The following is a 6,727-nucleotide window of genomic DNA, read 5'->3' on the forward strand; positions in this document are numbered from 1 at the left end:
ATAGAAAGCCTTATCCCCCACTCTAGAGAACACCAAACGTTTGCTATTAACTTCTCAGCGTGAGACACATGCTAGCCATCCATCTGCTCTGAGCTCAGCTCACATGTCCCAATTCTCCCCTTAATATTTTTAATTAATTGACCTGTAGGTGGCACTGAAGGTCCATCACTCCCTCTGTGCAGAGGGGTTCTGATTGCTGACAGGCCCATCCATGTTCGTTCATTCTGCTCATGCAGATGCCAGGTCTGGGGATGTCTCAAAGGATAAAGAGATGACAAAGTGCAGCTTCATTCAGGCCTGTGGGGCAAGAGCTGTGGAGAAGATACCCAGGGACTGGATACTCTCAGGCTAGAGGAGGTAGTCTCAGAGCTGAGATCAATCAATAATAAATCCTCTGAAGACTAGGTTCCCCGACATGTGGGCCGGCCCCACTCAGGGTGGGAGAGAACACCAGGTCAGTAGGCCCTTGAGCTGTAGTCATCTGGTTGAATGAAAGGGGTGTGGTGAAAATGTTGACAGGACAATGGATGTCTCCTGTTCACTTTACAAGCTCCTTCCTGCTGGAGGCAGGATTGAGAGAATGGAGCAGCCCACTGTGGACCGGAAGGAGGAAGAGGGAGGCTGGAACAAACCAGAAGACAATGCAGCAGCCCATGCCCTCCAAGGACTACTCTTCTTCCCTATCTATGCCTTGCTCTGTGTGCTGAGCCTGGCATCCAGGGCTTTGCGCACACCAAACATTCATTGTACCATGAACTGTGTCTGGCCCCTCTCTATTCTTTGTAGATATGCCAGATCATTTGGTCAGAGCTGACAGCACTGCCTCACTCAAGAACCCAGAGCACACAGCTGGGGTATGCAATACTGTCATGACTTCATGGGAGGCCTGAAGACTGAGGCTAGTATGGTGACAGACATGGGCAGGGGTTCCCAGGCAGGGAACATGTGGGTCAGAGTCTCAGCAGACAGCAAGACAGGCAGAACCAACTTGCAAATAGGCGCCACGTAGCTGACACCCTAGAGACTGCTGGCATGGTGTTCCTTGAGCCTTGTGGTTTTCTGCACTGGGAAACTGGCAGCTGAGAAAGGCACAGGTCAATCCAGCAAGGGCTGGCTGAGGAGGGCCTGATGTTGATGCCTGGCCTGGTGGCTCACCTGATGATGGCCCCTGAGGTTTTTTCAGAGGAAAAATCCACCAAACTTGGCAGCCTTCAGATGTGGCAGCAGAAGGTGATGGAGGAGTCAGAGATGACTCAGCAAGTTTGAAGGTGAGTTCAAGAGAAATTGACAACACTGGAAAAGGACCTGCCTGATGGGAGAGTGATAGAGGACACCTGATGTCCTCCCCTGACTTGAGCACTGTGTGCACACATGACACGTACATATGCACACACACACCACCAAAAAGCAAAGACCTTGCCTGAATTCATGTCATAGTTGTTGATATTTCTGGTTTTGCTGCCCTCACTCAATGTAAGCTTCTGATGGTGCTCTGCCTGAGGCCTGTGCAGGTGCCAGGGGCACTGAGGCTGCCTGTCAGACATGCACTGGCACAGACTGGACTTCTATGAACGGGGTGGTTCAAAGATGGAGAGACATGAGGAGGAAAGTTTCCACCCTCTCTTTCTCACAACCAGATGGGAACCAAGCAGACCCCAGGGCTCAACATCAGGCAAAAGCCCAGCCTCCTAGCCGCCTGGGTCTCTCTCCCTCCTAGTTCCCAAGGCCTTGAGTTCCACTGAGACTTCCTGGAAGGTGGTAATGTTTGCCCAAGCACATCTATGTCCTTCCTTCCAAGCCATCTCTTGCTCACAGGCCCAGACTCCTGCTTGTAAGCAGAAGCCCGTAAACAGCCTTTTCTGCCCAATACCAGGGATGACTCATCTGGTCACCTGTTGCCACTCTCCTGAGCCCCAAGTTCCCAATGACTGTCAGCTACAGGGGGTGCTGGCCAGAGACAGCACCATGCTGCTGCGTACAGCAGCCTGAGTTCTTTCACAGACCTCTCCTTTGCTGAAGAAGATCCTTCTCCACAGAAAACAATTTCAGGACAAGCCACTATGAAGCAGAGTTGGAGTTTATTAAGAAAGGCTTAACATATATTTAAGCATGCATTAATAGAAAGCCACTAATGGGCTGGCAAGAGCTCAGTCAGGTAAGGTGCTTGCCTAGGAAGCATGAGGACCCAAGTTCAATTCACCAGTACAGGCATGGTGGTGCTTATAATCCTAGCACTGGGGAGATAGAGAAAGAGGATCACTGGAGCTCATTGGCCAGCCAGTGTAGCCTAATTGGCAAGTTTCAGGCTAACGAGAGGTCTTGTCTCAAAGGAAGTGGACAGCATTTCTAAGGAATGACACCAGAAGTTGTCCTCTAGCTTTTACATACCTGTAAATTGGCATACACACGCACTTACACTATAACCAGGCATGCCAGGCGTGGTGGAACACGCCTTTAATCCCAGCACAGGAGGCAGAGGTAGGAGGATCACTGTGAGTTCAAGAATTCAAGGTCACCCTGAGAGTACATACTGAAGTCCAGGTCAGCCTAGGCCAGAATGAGACCCTACCTCGAGAAGAAAAAAAAAAGCCAGGCATGGTGTCACACACACCTTTAATCCCAGCACTCAAAAGGTAGAGGTAGGAGGAGTTCAAGGCCAGCCTGAGACTACAGAGTAAATTCCAGGTTAGAAGCCAGGCGTGGTGGCGCATGCCTTTAATCCTGCACTCGGGAGGCAGAGGTAGGAGAATCGCCGTGAATTCGAGGCCACCCTGAGGCTCCATAGTGAATTCCAGGTCAGCCTGGGCTAGAGTAAGACCCTACCTCAAAAGAGGTGGGGGGGGGTGGAGAGCTGGCTCAGCAGGTAAGGTATTTGCCTGCAAAGCCAAAGGACTCAGGTTCAATTCCCCAGGACCCATGTAAGCCAGATGCACAAAGTGGTGCATGTGTCTGGAGTTTTATTTGTAGTGCCTAGAGGCCCTGATGTGCCCATTCTCTCTCTTTCTCTGTCTCTCTCTCCCTCCATCCCTCTATCTGCTTTTTTTCTCTCTCTCTCTCTCAAATTAATAAAAATAAAATGCTGAAAAAAAAAAACAAACAAACAGCCAAGCGTGGTGGTGCGCGCTTTTAATCCCAGCACTTGGGAGGAAGAGGTAGAAGGATCGCCATGAGGCCATCCTGAGACTACACAGTGATTTCCAGGTCAGCCTGAGCTAGAAGAAAAGAAGGGCTCAATGCTGGAGAGATGGCTCAGTAGTTAAGGCACTTGCTTGGAAAACCTAATGACCTGAGTTCAGTTCTCCAGTACCCATGTAAAGCTATATGCACAAAGAGGACCATGCATCTAGATTTCATTGGCAGTGGCTGGAGGCCCTGGTATGCCCATTCTGTCTCTCTCTGCTTATAAATTTTAAAAAGGAGGGAGGGCTTACAGATTCCAGAGGAAACACCATTGATGGCTGAAGAAGCTGGCTTACTTCCATACATGCAAGCAGAGAGACACCACCAACAGTCAGCATCAAGAACAGGCTGCCTTTGCTTTTAAAAATTACTTTTTATAAAATGGCCTGGATATCCATGACCTCATAGTGCCTGACACTACCTACACAAGCCCATCATCGCCGGGCGTGGTGGCGCATGCCTTTAATCCCAGCACTCGGGAGGCAGAGGTGGGAGGATTGTGAGTTCGAGGCCACCCTGAGACTCCATAGTGAATTCCAGGTCAGCCTGGGCTACAGTGAGACCCTACCTCGAAAAACCAAAAAAAAAAAAAACAAGCCCATCATAAGAGGAGGAAAAGATCATGACATCAAAATAAAAGAGAAAATGATTGAGATGGGGAGGGGATATGATGGAGAATGGGAAAGTTGGAGGGGAGGGTATTACCATGGGATATTTTTTATAATCATGGAAAATGTTAATAAAAAGAGAAAAAAAATAAGTAAAAATTACTTTTATTTGTGTGTGTCTGTGTTTGTGTATGAGCATGTCAGGGTTTCTCACCACTGCAAATGATTGCTAGAAGTAGGCATTACTTTTTGTGTCTGGCTTTACCTGAGTGCTGGGAATCAAACCTAGGTGGGTAGGCTTTGCAAGCAAGCACCTTTAACTGCTTAGCCACCTCCCCAGCCTCCATTATTTTTTTCTCTTGAGAATCTCACTGTGTAGCCCAGGCTAGCCTTATTATCCAGATTTTACTGTTTTAGCCCCAAAAGTGCTGAGATTATAGGCGAGTGTCACTGCTGTATTGTTTTATGTTTGGTGTGTGTGTTCAGTGGAGGGATGAGGCCAATGTACGGTTTGGTATGTAACACCCTGGTCTCCAACCATCAGTAAACAGAGCTATTTTATTTTTATTCTTGGGTTTTTCAAGGTAGGGTCTTATTCTAACCCAGATTGACCTAGAATTCACTCTGTAATCTCAGATTGGCCTCAAACTCACGGCAATCCTCCTACTTCTGTCTCCCAAGTGCTGAGATTAAAGGCCTGCATCACCATGCTCAGACGTGTGTGTGTGCATGGGCATACCATGTTCACATCTTTTTTTTTTTTTTTTTTCAAGATAGGGTCTCACTCTAGCCCAGGCTGACCTGGAATTCACTCTATAGTCTCAAGGTGGCCTTGAACTCAGGGTGATCTTCCTACCTCTGCCTCTTCAGTGCTGGGATTAAAGGTGTGTGCCACCATGCCCGGCTTTTCCCCCCCCCATTTATTTATTTGAGAGAGTGCATGGGCACACAAGGGCCTCTTGCCACTGCAAAAAACTCCATGCACTACTTTGTGCATGTAACTTTATGTGGGAACTTGGGAATTGAACCCAGGCCATTTCTTTATTTGAGAGAGAAAGCAAGGCACATAGAGAGAATATGTGTGTTAGGGCCTCCAGCCACTGCAAACAAACTCCAGACACACGCACCCCCTTCTGGCTTATGTTGGTACTGAGGAATCAAACCTAGGTCCTTAGGCTTTGCAGGCAAGTGCTTTAACTGATAATTCCTCCCCCTCCATCACTTTCCCCTTCACAAATCCACTCTCCATCATCTAGAGCTCTGTTCTTAAAGCTTACCCTGTCTAGAGATTCGTAACAGACCAGACCAGATTCAGGGAGTCGTAAGGTGGCCATTGAAATCTTGTAGTGAGCTGGTATGTAGATGGAGGAGAGTTGTGGGTGTGTGAATCAGGTGTCTCCCATAGATTGATGTGTTTGGGGTGCTTGGTCTCTGGCTGGGGTGATATAGCCAGCTTCCATTGCCAGAGTAACTTAGCTCAATCCCTTGCTACTTTCCACTTGCTGTCTCAAGTGAGGTCCGGCCTCTAGTTGTGCCATGCTTTCCTCTGACCGTAAAGCGTCCCTCAAGACTCTAAGCCAAAACAAACCCTTTCCTCCCATCAGCTGCTTTTTGTTGTTGGGTGTTTTGTTCCAGTGATGTGAAGGGAACTGTAAAAGAAGTGGATGGATTCAAGTGACATTGAGGAAGCCAGGAGGGGTGGTGCATATCTGCAATCCTAGGGCTTGGAAGCCTGAGGCAGGAGAATCAAGAATTTGAGGCCCTCCTGGGCTATGTGACAAGACTGTTCAAAATAAAACAAGAGACATTTAGGAGGCAATCCCACAGGGGGCTGTCAGAAGATGGCTTTGGAAGGTGATGGGGTTGGCATGTGGCTACAGATCCCTAGAAGAAAGCCAGCTAGGTGAGGAACTCATGAGCTAGACTTCCAGGCCTAGAGCTGGGATTTCTTCCTGGGACTGTCTAGGTCTCGGTGCTGCTAGAAAGTGACAGTGCTGGGGATGGGCTCTTAGCTTAGTGCTTGAGTGCCTGCCTAGCAAGCACAAAGCCCTGGTTTCAGTGCCCAGCACTGGAAGAAATTGAGAGACACACAGAGAAAGAGCTGGTGAAGATCTTCTAAGGGATCAAACCCTCACTTCCTGGACCTCCAGTGATGGGACAGAGAGACGTACTGGAGAGGCAACAGAAGCAACAAGTAGACCAACAGAGGTGAAGCCTAGAAACCTAGGTGTTCTACATGTCCTAGAAAGTGGAGGTCTTCTTTCATTCCAGAAGGGTAATGGTGTTGATACCCAGACATCAAGAGGGAATGGACCAAAAATGTGCTGGGATTTATATATAGCTGCAGTGGACAGAAGTATGGGGTCATGTGGAAAGAGGGAGGGATACTGAAGTTTGAACTTGGCAGGAGCTTGGTGGCCTTCAGGTAGGCTCCCTTATGGAGAAGAGAAGTAAAGGCTCCAGAAACAGTGGTCAGAGAGTTTCAGAGCTACAGCATGGGTTGGATAATCTACAAGAAAACCTTAAGCCAGGTCTGGCAGTGTAGGCATGCAATCCAAATACCGAGGAGGCTGAGGTAGGAAAATTACAAATCCAAGGCCAGCCCTGGACTGGAATTCCTTCAAGGCCAGCCTTAGGCAACTGAGACCCCAAAGAAAAAGTGAAAAGAAGGCTGGGGATATAGGAGTGGTTGAATGTAGTCTGCCCAACATGGGAAGACACCAAGCCCAATCTTATACTGAGCAAAAAAAAGGAAAAAAAAAAAGAAAAGGAAAAACCAAGCTGAACAACAGTTTGGGAGCCCCGCACTTGGGAAGCAGAGGTAGGACGATCACCATAGCCTGGAACTACAGAGTGAGTTGCGTTCCAGGTGACAGAAAAACAACAACAACAAAAAAAAAAAACAAAAAACAACTTAAACCTGGGTAGTGGCAGAAACT

Source organism: Jaculus jaculus, chromosome 7 (assembly GCF_020740685.1).
Source record: "Jaculus jaculus isolate mJacJac1 chromosome 7, mJacJac1.mat.Y.cur, whole genome shotgun sequence".
In the NCBI taxonomy this organism is placed as follows: Eukaryota; Metazoa; Chordata; class Mammalia; order Rodentia; family Dipodidae; genus Jaculus; species Jaculus jaculus.